Consider the following 17441-nt stretch of genomic DNA (forward strand, 5'->3'; position numbering starts at 1 on the left):
TAAATCACCCCTTCCACACATTACCAGCTAATGCCTTGAAATAGCCCTTTAGAAATGTTGATGAAGTTTTTATGGAGAGAACCCTGCATCGAAAATCAGGTAATCTAAGTTATAACCCCGAGTCTATCCCACTTACCCTTTTTGGATTCTAGTTTTAGTCTTTGTAGAATGAAGTTATTTGACTAAAAATTATTTTTTATGCTGGTCTCCATAGCAAATCCAATATTGGACTCTGGGTACCTTGAACTCCATTCCTCACTGAAAACCCCAAGATTTGGCTGCATTTCTAAATTAGTGTAGTTTTTAAATGAGAAAATACTGAAGGGGGTCACCTGGCTTAACACACTAACTTCACAGACGATGTCGCTCCTTGGCCCAGGGATGTAAATCCGACGGCACAGGAGGCCGCCCGGAACGCGCCCCGCTGCAGGGCCGCACCTCTGCTCCTACTGGTTTACTTCTGATGGAGCTGGGGCAGTGATATGTTCTCCTACCTCCTTGCCCCCGGTGCCAGGTCAGGCTCCTTTCATGAAACGTAACGTCTTCCTGGAAGGAGAGTGAGTGTGGGGAAGGAAGGCCTGTGAAACAGCCGCGCGGGCGGCGGCAGCTCTGCCGGCAGCCGAGCGGGAGGCGCCTGGGGAGCAGCTCAGCGCCCCGGCTCTGGGAGAGGTGCCCAGCGTGTGCCAGCCACTGCTGTCCCTCTGCCTGAGAGAAGAGCTGGTGGACTCAAGCAGACTCAGGCCGCCTCTCCCAGGTGGCAGGGGGGGACACTCACATACAAAGAGCAGCGCCGGGTGCACTTCTCAGGGTTTGGAGTGGGAGACAGGGAGGGACCACTCCAGCTGCGCCCCTTTTGGCTAAACTTCGGGAATACTGGAGTGGGTACCGTGAGACCAAGCTCGCTTGCATGATTACTTCCAGGTTTTATTTTGTATCCCGCTAATATGGTAACACAGGAAGACACAATTTATGACGGGGAAAGAGAGAGAATGAATACAATTAAACGTGGCTTTTTCTTGAGCTTAAACTTGGTGGCTTAAAATCTACAAGATCTGCTCTGAAAGACAGTCCTGTTACTGACGACAGATCACGTCTCAGCCAGGCATTTCTGTTTCTAGTGACTTGTCAGGCAAGTAACCCAAAATTCTTTCAGATGAGGACAGCCCGGGCCAAGGCTCTCCTTCTCAGCAGAGCTCTTTTGTTGGAAAGCTAAAGACTCATGTGTCTTAGAGGCCAGGAGCTGTGGTGTTTTCCTGAAAATATGTAGTAGTCAGTTTTAGCTTTGACTTTAGCAAGAGAAACATTGCTAGCAGTATCCAGTAAGGATAGGATTATAGATGAATTCTATCTAACCTAATGAATTTCTTATAATATAGACCACTTAGTAGTTTATGAACAGTTAAATAAATCACAGGGGGAAGTTAAATGTACCATTTACTGCCATGGCACTTCTCAGCACCATCTCCGTGCCAAGCTTTGTGCTGGCTTCACCTTTCCAAGCAGTGTGTTCTGGACTAGAGTAGACAAAAGCAGGTAACAAAACCAACAGCTGGTCATTCCTGAGCACTTGCTAAGGAGCAGACACCTCTCTGTTTATTTACCTGCTGTGTGTGTATTAACTCATTTACTCTTCGCAATAACTTCATGAAGCAGGCATTATTATGAGCCCGTTTTGCTCATGAGAAAACGGAAGTAGGGGTTATTTAAATATCTTTCTTAAGATCATTCAGTAAGTAATGACAGAACCAGGACTCAAGTCAACAGCCATATTTAGAACATAGCCTGAGATTTATTTAGATGATCACATCATTTCTTTCCCAGTGCACTGGACCACATTTAGCCACCCTGCCCACCGGCAGTGAGGGAACGGCTAGGAGTCGGCAGCTTTAACTCTAAGAGGACAGGGCGCCCTCTGGCTTAGCAGTTCTCGAGTCTGCCCCATTGTGACAGGCAGATCTGACCCGTTATTCCCTCATTTCTCTCTCTCTGGTCCTTTCCTCATCTTGGGTTGTGAGCTCCTTTTGTCTTGCCAGATGAGTAAACTCCTCGCAGCTTTGTCTTTTCTATGTGGTTATTCTGGGGACAGGAATGAGGCTCAGAGGGGAAAACTGCCCTCTGGTGTCTTTAATCCTAGAAGTGGATGTAGACATATTATTGAGAAACATTTTAATGTTAAAAATATAAATGTTATAAAATTTAAGGTGTTTCACCCATTTATTTATTCTTAAAGGCAGAATGAATTATTTCTGGGAACCAGTTGCATGTTTTTGGGGGGAGGCAGGTTTATTTATTTATTTAAATGGCGGTCCTGGGGCTCGAACCCAGGACCTTGTGCATGCTAAGCACACACTCTACTGCTGAGCTGTACCCTCCCCACTGAGAACCAGTTTTAGAGTTTAGAATCCAGCATGTAAGGAATCAAATTTCAATTGTTAAAAATATTTCAGTAGAAGAAAAGGTGAAGTGCATGAAGGTTATGGAAATGTTAACAAAAACCATAATTAACACACCTCTTAATATGTCACTCAGAGTAACTAAGAACCCTAAGAGGGATCACAATGAGGTATTTCATAGTGTGCTTTCTGGAGTAAAGATGGTTTTGTTTTAAATTCAGGTTTTGTCCTTTTCTTTCTGTGTAACTGTGGAAAAGCTGCCTCTTGCTACTGGAGTTCACTTTTTTTCATAAATGAAAATGGGGCCAGTTTAGTGCGTCTTTCGTATTGGTGCTGTAAAGATTAAATACGCTATTGCAGGTACATCACTCAGTGCAGTACCTCGTAGTGAATAATAGACAAATATAGAGAAACCAAGGGAATGCACCAAGAATGAGGCATGGTGCATAGGATCCCTGTGGTGAATGATCACGGACACACTGCAGCCAAGTGTGGTGAGACTCCACAAGCTGTTTCTAGCCTTACCCTTGCCTGCTGTTTGTGGGGTGTTCTCTGCCCTAATTGGATCTTAGCCCTAGGCCTCTCCTCGGAAAATTCCTACACGTTGAGCCAAAAGTCCTGCCAATTTCTGACTTCCCACAGGTTTCACGGTGCAGGAGGCATGTTATCAAATCCTAATGCAAGTGACGAGCTTTACACTTCAGTCTTGTCATGTGTCTCCCTGGAATGAGCTGTTGAGTCTCTGGAGTAATGTTGGTGTAGCCTTCACGGCGTGAGGACACCCTCATCGCCTGATGCAACGTCGCATTTGTTCCCCATTGTCCAGCAGTTCTGTAAGAAAACTGTAATTACACATAGTTTAATGATGACATATTAGAGAAATTAAGTCAAACTTAAAAAAAAAAGACCCAGATCATTGGTGTCAGCTGAGGGGGGCTGAAGTGGAATTCGAGGAGGTGAGCGGCCCGACCGGAAAAATGCACAAGGAGCTGCCACACCATGAAGCAGATAGCACCAGGAGCCGACACAGCGGGAAGCAGCACTTCATTCTCTTGCCACAAGGTGGTGCGCGCGCTCCACGCGCACTTGTCCAGCTTTTATCTGTCTTCTGCTTGCACATGCGCAGTGTCATTTTCTTTGTCCATGAGGCTTACCCACCACCACAGGGGCATGCGTACTTCTGCTTTCTTTGCTCTAAAACTTATATAACTGGCACATGTGCACAATCATTATTTACCTCATACTACAAGCATGTTGTTGTGACCTTGGCCTTGGGCCCCAAGGCCTTACTCATTCAAGGACATCAACAAGGTTTTGCAGGGGCACCATGACCTGGCCCACGTGAGCAGTTGCAGGAACCAAGAATTCCTACACCAAGAAGTTTGCAACAACCAACCACACCCCCTCCCCTGTTTTTGTTTTGTTTTTTTGGTTTTGGTTTTGTTTTGTATAAAAGGAGCCCATACTCTGACTGGAACAGGATGGTTCTCCAAGAGAGCAGTCTGCCATCCTCTTTGTCTGCTGGCTTTCTGAATAAAGTCACTGTTCCTTGCCCCAACACCTCGTCTCCCAGGTTATTGGCCTGTTGTGCGTCGAGCAGAATGAGTTTGGACTTGGTAACAACTTCACAAATAGAAACAGTCAGATGCCAAATCAAAATGACAACCTTTTGAAAATATTCAACTTTCTCTCTGAGGCAATAAATCTGAAGTAAATTTCCTCCTGACAGGCAGTGAAGTATATTAGAATGGAGAGAGTCCATGTTTCTCATATATTTAAAGATAGGCTGTATAAACAAATACTGAAGGTCAGCATATGTCTACTTTGAGTTCATGGCACCAAGTGAAACATCATTCTCCCTCATGTTTCCTCAGAAGTTTGTTTTGCCTTTGGGGAGACAAGATTTCCAGGATGAGCAAAAGTAAGATCCTGACTTTCATTCTTACAGTGTGTTCCATCCTCTGGTTGGAGGTGATTGTCAGGAGAATTTTATCCCTCACCAGAATTAAGCCTATTTAATTCTTGTCAAGCTGAACTCAAACACTTGGACCGATGGGAAGAACACACTGTAAGAAATATACCTGCTTCTTGGTCTCACATGCTTTCACTATTTTAAATTATTCACCCTGGGGAAAATAAAGTGCCAGGAATAAGATGTATTTTTATTATTCAAGAGAAAAAGATATTCAGAAGATACTCATAAGAGGCAAAACAAAAAAAAATAAGGCATGGGTTTGGCAGAAGCCAGTGAGATAAAATATAAAATGGATGCATTAATTATGAGCAGGCATGTTTATTGCTCTGCAACTCTAACAAACGCTCAGATGCGCGCTGCATCTTTATGCCAGTTCTTCTATTTTGGAGATTTATAGTTGATGGAATCATAGAAAAGTGACACAGAAAATGATTTTCACAACTATTGCCAAGGAGAAATCACTGGAGATAAACAAATGAAGCTTATGCCCCACATCTCAGTAACTAATTAAGTAAGTTTCTTTGCTTATCGGTGGTGGCTTGAATAGGCCTTATTTAAGCTTATGTTAGACATTTCAGGATCTTGTTAGACTAATTAATTTATTCTCAGTTATGTTTCAGAGCCATATTAACCATCTATTAAGTCAACTTCTAGGATTCATCTGACAACGAAAAAAAAAAAAACAAACATCCAGTCCTTGTGGAACTTGGCAGTGATGTAAAATCAGGCATTAGAGCAAATATCTAGAATATAAGAAATGGAAGCCAAAGTGTTTTACAAAGAGCTGGAAACACAGGGTAAAGACACTGAGGCCCCACGAACCAAACTAAGCCTTTGTACCTTTCAGAGTAGCCTGCTGTGGGTCAAAATGTGGCGAAATTCAAGGAGTGTTTGAGTAAGTAAAGCAAAATTGTGTGAAATAAAAAATAAACTGTCTTCAATATATTTTCTCAACATGTAAAAACTTACGCGGTGTTCATCATAAGCCTATATTTGATGGACAAAGATAAAATATTGTTTTATATTTGCAGCAAGTAATATCAAATGGCTTGTGATTGTAATATCAAGGCCAGTTGTGTTGTGTTGTCACTTACAAATACGTTAGTCGGTAACAGTGCGTCTGAACACTGAGTGCATTTGTGCTCACACGTTTTAGTATTTCACAACACGTCTGATGCTCAGACAAGGTTATATACGTTGATACTTATCAGTGGTAAATACTGAAACTGATCTTAGTTACAGGACAGTTTCTAAGTGAGCTTAATTTACAAACACTCACCCCATAGTTAAACCTAGCTATTTTTTTAATAACAAGCATTTTAAGGAAGTGTCAGGGAAAAATATAATGATAGAATGGCTCTAATTACTTCTTCCTTAATGCCCACACAAAATCCCAGAGTAAAAGAGTCTCATAAGCTGAATGTTTTATTTCAGTCAGAAATAGTGGTGACACTGCTATGGGCCTGAGCTATGTTGGGCTTCCATCTCTTGTTACTTGGCATATTTTTACGGGGAAAATGCCAGGAATTCCTGGTGGTTATTGAGCCATCCTTGACAGCAGATGCTCTCCACGGCATCACCAGCGCTCGACTGACGGTCGCCACTCTCAGTAGCCCCAACGCTCTGTCCTTCAGAGCTATTGTCCTGTCTCCATGTGGCTTTGACTCAGGGCCATGACATTAAAAGTGAAGTTCTTTTTTTAATAACTTATTTTTTCCTAATAACCAGTTGAAGCATGAGGGGCTTGGCTCAATGACCTAAATTTAGGGAAGCAAGTTTTGTCCATACAAGAAATTCAAAGATTTTAACTTTAAAATTAAGCTAACTAGCACAAAATTATCTTAGACAAGAGTATATTTTATATTAGTCATCATATTATTTTATTCTATTTTAAGAGTTAGAAAATTAGGTTTTCAGCACAAACAAGGCCAGATAATAAAAATCAGAACTGCAAAAATAGTTTTCACGGACTTTTCTGATGTTGATTAATATTTAATTACAAATTATTTCCATAATGTTTATGATTTTTTTTATTTCATGAATGCTCATAAATGTTAAGCATTTAGTAAAACAAATGGTGCCTATCATTGTATGGCAAGCTAGAATAGCATGATTTTTCCCATAGGGAAATTTCAGAAAAGGGCATTCATAGAACTAGTAGCAAAAATGCAGAACTCCAAACATTTTGAAGACAACAAAAATACTAAAATTTTTCAATAACGAGCAGTTAAGAAAATGCATGACAGTCATACAGTTATTGTCGGTGCCTTTGTATGTCTAAGATTCTTTGGCAGTTCAAACACGTGAAATACATTGTAATTTACTTGCCTTGTTACTGATATTATTCTGTTTGTCATGTTTAATTTAGAAATGTTATAAAAAGGTATGTGATTTTTCTTAGTTTTATTTGAAAACCTAAAGCGGTTCTTGGGTGTGTGCACCAGTGCGTGCATGTGTACGTGTTTTATCTTCCCCCTTTCTGTGGATTTTTGTTTCTACTTTGCCTCCTCTCTAGGCTTTTACATCTGTAACTGGAAATAAAAACCTTCCATGACATCAGGATCCAGGACTTCTTCTTTGGCTTTAAAAGTCACTTTAAAACTGTGATCACTATGATTCTGACTTCTGCCGCTTCCTTTGCGTGGCTATTGCAAAGACAGACAACATCACACTTGCTAAAATCACAATTACTAAAAGTCTGCGTGTTCCTAGGAGATAAAAGCAATAGAAATACATGCCACTAGTCTTTCTTATTCTTGATGCTACTGAAGCTGAAACTGAGGGGAGCAATAACTATCAAAATATGTGCCACTTCTCTGTGGGTGAAACTCTTCCTGCAAAAGACCGCTGCACTAAAATAAAAGTATTCTAAACTATGCAAAAATATGTCCTATAGAATATCTCCTTATATTTCATTATTTTATTTTGTTTATTCATTCCTAAAATGCAGATTGGCTATGTGTTTTATTTTTATGATGCTTTAGTTTATTAAGCATCACATAAATTCCAAATATTTACTAATCATATTCATATGGACTTTGCAAAGACAAAAATATTTTAGATCACGTATTTCTGTAAGGCCATCAGTCCTTTTTATGCTACAGTGAAATAATCTTCCTGGTATGTTTCCTGGGAAGTGAACTCTCTTTTAAACCGTTGTAATTTAGATTTTCCCCCTCCTCCCTTTGGAATGCATTTTACATCAGTAACAAATAAGTAGTAATGATTTGTGCTTTTGTTTTGCATGCAAATCTTACAGGTGACACAGATCAAAAAGAGTTCTCACGATATACTCAGAGAGACACAAATGTCCACGACCATGGCTCACTGGAAGAGTAAAGGTCAGCTTAAAAAACAAGCAGGGGAAGCTGGTCTGCAACGGAGCAAATCACCTGGTACTGCCGGTGCGAAGGAAAAGGGGAAATCGTTACTCACTTGTGTGACAGATTCACAAATATCAAAATAGTGAAGGATGCAGTAGAGGAAAGAAGGAATGAAAATGAATCACTTACATGACAGAAGTCCTATAACTGCGGAAGTTATACTTGAATGTATAAAAATAATAAACACGTAAGATCACGGGGTTGGAGAGAGGGAACTAAAGCTACCAGAGCACCTGTTTTCTGTTCTTTCATGGCAGAAAGTTAGTGCTGGAAATACTAAAACGTGTCGGAAATGTTGGATATTTTGGGAATGTTTGATTAAAAACAAACTACAGTCACTCCAATCTTGGATATGTTTCAAGCCTCCTCTGCCCCATTAGCTTCAGAGGGATCATTTTTAATAAACTATTACCTTGTGAAAAACTTTTGACCTTAAGCTCTGCAATATTTTCCTTTTTATTTCAGTTTTATTAGCCCCTCTTATAATCATGCAAAAACTAATACAATTAACTAAAAATGTCATAAAATACTAATTAACACATGTTTTATCTGTATGTCTGTATGCCTGTATGTCTCCTATCTTACTATCTGTCCAGAAAATCTGGAACAATGTTGAACAAATGTTAATAGTTTCTATTTATGATCCATATTTCTCCTCTTCCCATTTTTGACTATTCTTGTACCTATCAATTGTAAAAACCATTGTCTGATTTATTTATATTATTATTTGCCACAGTTAAATTTTATCAAATACCATACTAAAAAGCAGTGAATGGTCAGAATAAGATGTGATTACATTTAACATTAGGTTAGTTAGATCTCACTGGGCTCAAGCTCCTAACATTTCAAGCAAATTCAATTCCTCGTTTATCATGAAGGAATACAGGAAAATAAAACAAAATTGTCTAAAATTGTAATCATTCCAATAAAGATAAAATATGAATTAATGAACTGATGAAAATTACTAAGGGTACAGAAAACAAGTTTAAATAACAAATGTTATAGTTGTCAGATCTAGAAAAATTAGTAAGATAAAAATTACCATTTCTCTCTCCTTTCTCAAAAAGTGTGCATACATTGGCATTTTTTGAAGTTTCCTATTTTTCTTTTTTTGGCATAAGAAAAATAAAATCTAGTGTTTCTAAGCTGCTTTCACAGTTACAGTGAAAAGAGCATGTTCAGGAAACATGCATTTTTTTTTTTAATCTTACCTTTTTAACCACCAGGATTTCACTGACCTCAGTTTGATACATGTTTTCTTCCATGGTTATTAATAATATTGGGGACAAAATGTAACATATAATAATAGAACCACTTTTTTTGGTATGTGTTTTCAATGTGCTTAGCTCCTTTTGCTGGCGATAATGAGACAACCTCCACACATTCTTCAGAAACTGCTTCCAACACTCTGGCAGAAGAAAGGGTATCTATGAATAGTCAGCTGAATGCATAAAAGGGCTTTGAACTTTTGGAGCAAGTTCTTTGTGTTTGAGCTCCTCTCTGTTGCTTCGACTTGATGTCATTCTGTGCACTTTTCAGACCATTAGAAATTTTCAATACAGTGAGGTAGAAAGTGAATTTCAGAGGCCTTAATGGAGATCACAGGAGACGATCCATGGAAATGTAGTCTAAACATCAAAAGATTCTAGGAAAACCGTTAAAAACTGCTGAAAGCTAGACAAGAAAACGTTCCCAACCCTTACACCAAGCTGGGAAGGAAGGGTAGGAAGAACTATAAAACTAAACACTCATCTTTCTCCTAAGAAGATGACAGAATGAAAAAAAAATCACTACTTTAGGGTGCCTTCAGAAAAGATTAACAAGGAATGAGAAGTTTTAGAAATATAGTGAAGAATATTGTATTTATATTCAACAAGTGTGCCAGACACTTTCAAGTTACATTACTTCATTTAATCTAATACTTTTTTTATGTTGCGAAATTGGGGGAAGTTTAACTGGAAGTACTGACTGCAAAGATGAAGCCTCCGGAGCAGATTAACGAGGGGTTATCCAGAAGCAACTTGGAAACAGGCTTCTGTGCGTGAGTTTCTGGAGGGGAGGAGAAGGCCTGGCGGAACGCGGAGGCGCCTGTCTGCACACCCTCGTGGCGCCGTCCCCGAACCCTCCTCGCTGCTCTTTCTGGGACACGGTTGTTCTCTTCCGCTCTGCTTTCTTATATGTTGAATGTGTAAGTGCTATTTACTATATTCTCAGACAACTTTTCTTCTTCTCAATAGTGTTTAACTTTTAAACTTTTGGTTTCCAGAAGGACTGGTTAGGAGACGTCCATGAAATGTAAGTGATATCCAGAACGTGGGTGCGTGGAAAGGGCAGTGTATCCTGCTGGGCAAGTGGCCAAAGATGTAGTCAGTCAACGGACAACAGGCCAGGAAATGACTAGGAGGGCCATAAATATCTGGGCCCTGCCCTAAGCAGCAACATTTTTTGTTCTGTTTTTGAATCAGCAAGATTTTAAGTGATCGCAAGAATTCAACACCTGTTCTGCCGCTCCCTAGAATATGTGAGCTCTTTTCTCTGTCTGTAAAGTAAGTGCAGGGTATCACAGGGACAACATTTTCCATCAGCGTTTTCATACCTAAGTACATCAGTGACCTGATGTGTCTCATTATGTAATTAATCTAGCCTTTAATTTCTTGATTTATCCTGGCTAACCCTGTAAGCTCCTTGAAGACAAATAGAATGCATTATACTCCTTGCTTCCCTCATAATGCTTACAGGATGAAGAGCAGTGTGGTGGGTCGTAAAAGTCACTCTAACATGGTTCTTCGGCTAAATTATCAAAACTGAATAATCCACGCATAGAAAGAACACTCAAAAAGCAAAACCTTTAATGCTACTGTTGTCTTCAGTTTTGTTTTAACAGTCCCACTATAGTAATATGAAAAAAGAAAAAAGAAAAGAAAAAAGGAAAGCAATGCTACACTTGAGCTAGGGTAGAAAGAAGTAAATTTTAAAAAAATTAAAATTAGGACTGAATTGTATGTATTCAAATCTCTTGTTCTCAGTGACTAACAGCCTCTGATAACAAAAATGTCAATTGATTCAAAATATGTATTATTTTTAAATTTTTAAACTTAGAGAATCAAGAAATTCAATTTTAAGAATTGTTAATAGAACAGATGAACACAATTAAATATATTTATATCATTTTCCCAACTCACAGAAGGGATCACAAAGTAATGATACATTTTAAATTCCAATGCAGAAAAAAATAAGAAGATAGAATTTATCATCAAAAATCAATTGGCAACAGCTAGATGAACACAAGCAGCTACCTTGTACGGGGGAGTAATAAATAAGGCCATATAAAGAATGAATCATGTCAGATTACTCTAATTTCCTTGTATGTCAGAGTGACTTAGGAGATCAAGGAGAAGCAATAGATTAAATATATTTTGATGTTAACAAGATTTTCAATGCTGTTCCATTTAACACCATCAATCATTAACAAACAAGGAAAAAAGTGTCCAAGTCTCTACATATTAGGAGGGTTGGCAAATATTTGGAAAATCTTTGACATAATATCAATGATAGCAGAGGTGGGAGATGGGGCCCAAACCAGTCCTTGCCCTGTCCCATGATGATCTAACACGGAGCAGCAGTTAGGTACATAAACTGGTTGTTTTCAATAGATCACATTTTCCTTATGTTGGTAACAGACACTAGGACATTTTTGCTTCAGTATGGACTTACAAGAAAAATGGAGAGTTGCCTCAATTTCCTCAACTAACAAAATGAGACAGCTGATAGAGCCGACTTAAAGTACTGTAATAATTAAATGAAATAATACACGCAGAATGCTCCTCACAGCACTTGGCATATAGTAGCACTTCAAAATGATGCTTTTTTACCATTAATATTATTTCCATCAGTGTATAGTTTGAAGGTTTTGAAATACGTAATTTTGTTTCTAGCTATAGTATGGGATGCTCTTCATACTTTATTCACTGACCAGCTGATGCAAGATGATTTGATTTTATACGGTCTGGCAAGCAGAGGAGGAAAAATCTCGGTGCAAATATATTACAAATAATAGCTCAGATTAAGTGTATAAATTTAAAATAAAATGTCCTTGCACACCTGAGCCAAATTAAGACTGAGTAAAGAACCAATCAGAACTATAGCTTTTAATACAATTACTAAGAAAATTATGTGTAACTATTAGGCCTCATTTTTGAGAGAGAATAACCAATTTATCTCATCTATCAGGATTTTTCCACAGGTTTATATTTTCAGTTATACCCAGAACCTGTCAATATTTTGTTCAATTATCCTTAAGAAACCTGATAATTTACTCCAATTAAAAACTCTGTAAAAGGTTCTGTTTATAACTTGTTTGAAATTAGTCCACATTCAAGGAATTTTTCTTCATGCTCAATCCTGACTTCAATCCTGATATCTCTCTGTAGATCTGCAATACAAATGCAGATTCATGAAAGCAGAATCATTTATTTTTGCAGACATAACATTCATTTTATTTGCTTTTCATGTATATTCAAGTCAGAGTAGCTATAAGCTTGACTATGTCCATATATTTGGTAAAATAGAATACACAAAATTCGTTTCTAAATTTTTTTGCAATGAATATATATTGCTTTGATATATAAGAAGTAAGCAAGATGAAACTCCCTTTAGTAGTGAGAAGGCACTACTAAAGCAGGGGTTACTGTTGTTGTTCAATATAATAATGCTGTGTAACAAAAGACCCCAAAACTCAGTGTTTTCTAACAGTAAGCATTTTCCTACCCTCAGTTTGTAGGCAACTGTAGACCTGCTAATAGCATAGTCTGGGTTCAGTTGTGCAGTTTCATCACACTGCTTCAGGCTACGGGATAGATGGGCTTGGCTGAAATCTGAAGCTTGTACCGATATGCCTCTCATTCTCCTTTGGTCAGTTGCTGTCCAGTGTATATTTTTCTCATGACAAATTATTGAGTATAAAAGGTCAAAATGAGAAATCGTAGTTCAAGCCTCAGTTAGCATCACATCCACTAGCGTCCCATTGACCAATGCAAGTTACACAGCCAAGCCCCAAGTGAAAGTACGTGGAACTTCACCATAATAACATGACAAGAATGTGGATGCCCACTTCCAAACAAGAGAGTGAAGAATTGGTGCCAGTAATTTAATTTTCTACATGAGGTTTTGCGAAGTCAAGATCCACCAGAGGCAATAATGAAAAGTACACAAGGATACTGAAAGTTACTCCGTCTTTCTATGCTCCTTTCTTCTTTTGGCATCAGTCTGAGGATTCTGGAATCACTTCCTCAACAGCAACACTCATTCTTGTTTGTTACCCATCTCTCCCTAAATGAGACTCTAGTTGTAAACACAGTACTGTATTGTTACCTTATGTCCTATTCCTTTACAGTCTGATTAGTAACCAATAAAGATTAATTCTCACTCAAGTGTTAATGACCAATGAAAACTTCTAATACCTTGTTCAAAAATTTTGGCATTTTACCCTCCTTAGCTTGAAAGCTTAGCAACATTCCACAGCAGCAAATTCAGTGTGAATTATTTTGGTGTCATTGGACATTTGAGGAAATGTGATGTTTAAGCATGAACACATGCTGATTGTTTATGCTAAATAAAGTGAGTGGATAACAATTTTGGGCTATTTACATATGATTTTAAAATGTAATTTGTGAAGGAGTATTTCTTCAGTTATCTTCCACTGAAGAGAAATCTGATAGGTTTTACTAACATGCGCACTATGTCATTCTTTTACTCACAGTTCCCTGTCGTCCACCTGTATCTCCATCTCATTCTCTCCCATTGATATGGATTTGTGACGTTAACCCAGCACCAGTTAACACCAGGGACTTTGCCAGCACGCACATAATCATTTCCCAAAAAGGCAGTCACAGAAATATTGGCTTAAGTGTTAGGCATCCTCAGATATTTTTCCAGAAGATAATCAGGAAAAAAGGATGTAGTTACTGAATTTGCCATTACATGAACATGAAGGATATAAAATTACTGGCTTTTAATGCCAGAAGGGACCTTAGAAATCAGTTGTTAAAAATCTTTTATCTTTCAGATGCGTAAAAGGGGGTGAAGTTTGTTGCTGGAATTGCTGTGCTAACGGCAGAGCCTGGCTTTACTCCGAATGTTCTCTTCCTTCCTTCCACCAAGCCCGCTAGCCATTGTCGTGGCTCTGAAAGAAGTCGGTCTTTGGGTTGAATACTTGCTCCGCGGTCTGGATAATGAATACTCACATTGTATTCTGGAAACGGCAGGATGAGCTCCTACGAAGACGGGCATTTATTTGACGGCCCGGGAGCGGGTCGCACGAGGGGGACGCGCGAGGCCGGCCCTGCTGCTCTGGCTGGGACCCCGCCAGCAGCTTACGAAAACGGGGTACTCTGCCAAAGGCAGAATCTCGCAGGAGGCGCGAGCCGTGGACGGCTGGTGTCGTCCCCCAGCCGCGACCACCGCGGCCCTGTGTTGTCACTGAGTAAGGCCCAGAGGGACAGCTGGGACTTACGTGTGTCTCGTCCACCTCGAGCCCTTTCGGCGGCAGCTGCGCCGCGTCTGCCCAGGCGAGCCCGCGGGCGGCCTGGCCGCTGCTCTTCCGGTCGCTGGGGCGGGGACCCGGCCGGGGGGCGCGCTTCCCTCCCTCCCCCCTCCCCGGCGGTGCGCGCTCGTGAGGCCGCCGTCAGGCCGCTCCTTCCACGCAGCCCCGGCTCCGCTCCGGGCAGCCGCTGCCCCCCCCCGCCACCGTGTGCAGCTTCTCTTCGTTCCACGGCAGTGTGAGGCCACGCGGAGGCCTTTGCCGCAAGTGGCTACGGGCATGACCGTCATCTTGTCCGTTATTAGGTCGGCGGTACGAGTTCTGAGCACAAAGGCAGTCGGCATAACAGTAGCTGGTATTAGATATTAAAGTCACTAAATTATCCCAGAGGATCCGCAGAGAGAAGGCATCACTGCTCTTGTTTCCACAGGTATGTGAACAGATACCGACTGAGTTTTGCAAGGTCAAGGAAACCAGTGGTTTGGAGAGAGAAGGTTAAAACAACTTAAGTCTTTCCAGCAGCGTATTTTGTGAGGATAGAATTTGCAGTCTTTGTTTTTCCCTTTTCCTCCACGGATCCCCCAGGTACACTGAGATGGTTTTTCCTTTCTTTTAGCAACGTGTCATGTTCCTAGTATTGACTGCTTTATTTCTTCTTTATATGCTGATGCATATATTTTTTTTAAACCAGAAAACGTGTTTTATTTTGAGAAAATCTCCTTGCAAAGACAGGGTTATAGAAAAAGCTTCCCACCCTAGATTTTAAAATAGGCTAGGGAAAAAATGATCGAGGCCTAGGCAATATTGCTTTTTCTGCTTCCTTTATTCTGGATTTAATGCATTCATTTTGGGGAAACAAGTGTGTTTTCCATGTGCCCCATGAGAGAAAAGATGGGTAAGACTTTAAGACTCTGCACAACATCCTTGTTGCAGTCTTTCGTGATATTTCTGAGTTGAACCCACAGTGCAATCCCAATTTATTCCCATTTTAGGAACATACGCAATTTATATAAAACATTACATTGCAAACTAATGGACACTTCTGAAAGGAAACGTTTGTTTCTGCTCACACAACTCGTGTCAGTGTGGGAAATGGCGGAACTCTCAGACAGGAAGTCTCAGCGGAGCACAGTAGAGACAGTGATGGAACTTCGAATCAGAACTGACTTTGCCAGCCTGGGCGCTGCGCCTGCTTCCTCAAGGCCTGCTTTGGCTACTTCGCGTGTTCTTCCTCCAGACACAGGCGTGGCTCACCCACTCACCTCCCCAAGCCTTTCTTCAGTCCTCGCTCGCTTGATGAGGCCTGCCCTGGCTGCTCTATTTAACACTGCAAGCTCACACTGCCCTCCCCCTCCCAGGCTTCCATTCTGCTGTTATATCCTCAGCATTTATCACCTTCTAATACGATATTTGACCTAATAATATTTATTTATCTATTGTGTTTATTTGCTATTCCCATCTCCTCCAGCTAGAATCTGGTTAAATGAGGCCAGAGTTCTGCATTTTGTTCTCTGACACATCAAAGAGGCCTGAGCAACCCCTGGCACAGAGCTTATGCTCAGCAAGTGACTACGAACCACGGGAAGGAGTGAGACTGGGCCTGACTTTGCCACTCCTGGGAGCTCTGGCAGGTTTTAAACCTCTCTGGTGCTAGATCTGTTACCCACTTGCTGCCCAGTTTCAAGAGACAAAGGAGTACGCTTTTGCCTATTACTTCTAGAGCGAATTTATTTTACTGTATGAGGAAATATCCCATACAGCAGTTTTTCACGTCATCAAAACGGCAGCAGACCTGCGTAAGTCCTCCTTGTTTTCGACTTCTTATTGTTGCTCTCAATAGTATGTCTCAGAGGTCATTCCTTGTAAATGCTTAAAGTGCTTGTTTATTATGAAATACTTAATACATAACAATATGATGACATGGGCTAGAAAGATCAGTCAAATGAACACCTAAGACATTCCACTCCACTTGTGAAACTAAGTATTATTAATAAAATGATACCCTCGGAGGGTCCCTCTCTGCGTGTTTCATGATGCAGCCCCCCCCCCCCCAAACAGGAACCAAAGACGGTCCCGAGTTTTGTGTCTATGTCTCCCTGCGCCTGCATGGCTCCACCGTGTATGCGTCATCCTTCAAACCACACAGACATTTTTTAAACTATGTAAGTGAGGTTGAAACACACTTACTCCTGTGCCTTCCTCCTCTTACACGTCGTTGCACTTCTGAAGTTCACTAACGCTTAGGAGTCTGGGGGTGTTTCTTTGCTTGGCACACTCCGTAGCGTCCCACGGGAACCCGCAACTCGCCGCCCCCTCTGCTGGCGGGTGGGTGTGTGCTGCTCGAGCACGGGCGCCGTTCCCGCTCACGCACGTGCTTCCTAGTGGGCGTGGGACACACCTTCCGGGGCTGCGCTCCTGGGAGGAAGCGCTGGCGTCTTAGCGCTTGTGCCGCTTCCGCACCACTAGATGGCGTGTGTCTCTCAGCTGCCATAGACCTTCTAGCCCTCCAGCGGCGGACAGAAGTCCGCCTTCCTGGTCTACGCTGTAGAAAAAAACCAAGGCTGGTTTCCATTAAATGGGACCCAGTGTGGTTTAGTGCGGATTTCCTCAACACCAGCATTTTATATATTTTTCATCTTTATCAGCCATTTCCATGTCCTTTTCTGTGAAAAGCCTATTTATGCCTACTGTTCAATTTCTACTGAGCTTTCTTCCATTTTTAAAAAATTAATGTTTAAAGAATATATAAATGAATATATTTGTAATATATATGTAAATAAATAAATATATGTATAAATAAATATATATGTATAAATGAATATATATGTATATATGGTATTAACTAATTTTTAGTGATACAGGTCTCATTTCTTTCCCTAGCTTGTGGTTTATGTTTTTAATTTTTTAAGCATCTTTTAACATCTAGGAAAACTTTGTTTTGGAGATTAGCCCATTTTCTCTTAGGGTTTGTGCTTTTTTATGTTTTGTTTAAAATTTATAAGTTTTTCCTATTTTTTAAATTTTCTTGGTTCCACCTAGAATTATTGTATTTTACGTGAGGAAGCAGTCTAATTATTTTCCAGTATTGTGCATCTTCTATGCTTCCACACATGCACAGATAAACTTCTGGGCCCTTTGTTCTGCTCCCCTGG

General features: G+C 40.4%; 2 long non-coding RNA genes across 2 annotated transcripts; one reads left to right on the top strand and one right to left on the bottom strand.

Annotated features, from left to right (window-relative positions):
• Positions 1-1829: 1829 nt before the first annotated feature.
• LOC140690133 (uncharacterized) lies at positions 1830-14207 on the bottom strand. The gene is made up of 3 exons (XR_012065317.1): positions 13994-14207; positions 2919-3235; positions 1830-2130 (listed from the first exon to the last, which is right to left on the bottom strand). It is a non-coding gene; the product is annotated as an uncharacterized lncRNA (long non-coding RNA).
• Positions 14208-14552: 345 nt separating this feature from the next.
• Positions 14553-16300, top strand: LOC140690121 (uncharacterized). Its single transcript, XR_012065306.1, has 2 exons — positions 14553-14719; positions 15282-16300. It is a non-coding gene; the product is annotated as an uncharacterized lncRNA (long non-coding RNA).
• The last annotated feature ends 1141 nt before the right edge of the window (positions 16301-17441 follow it).

This window comes from Vicugna pacos, chromosome 28 (genome assembly GCF_048564905.1).
Source record: "Vicugna pacos chromosome 28, VicPac4, whole genome shotgun sequence".
Taxonomy (NCBI): Eukaryota; Metazoa; Chordata; class Mammalia; order Artiodactyla; family Camelidae; genus Vicugna; species Vicugna pacos.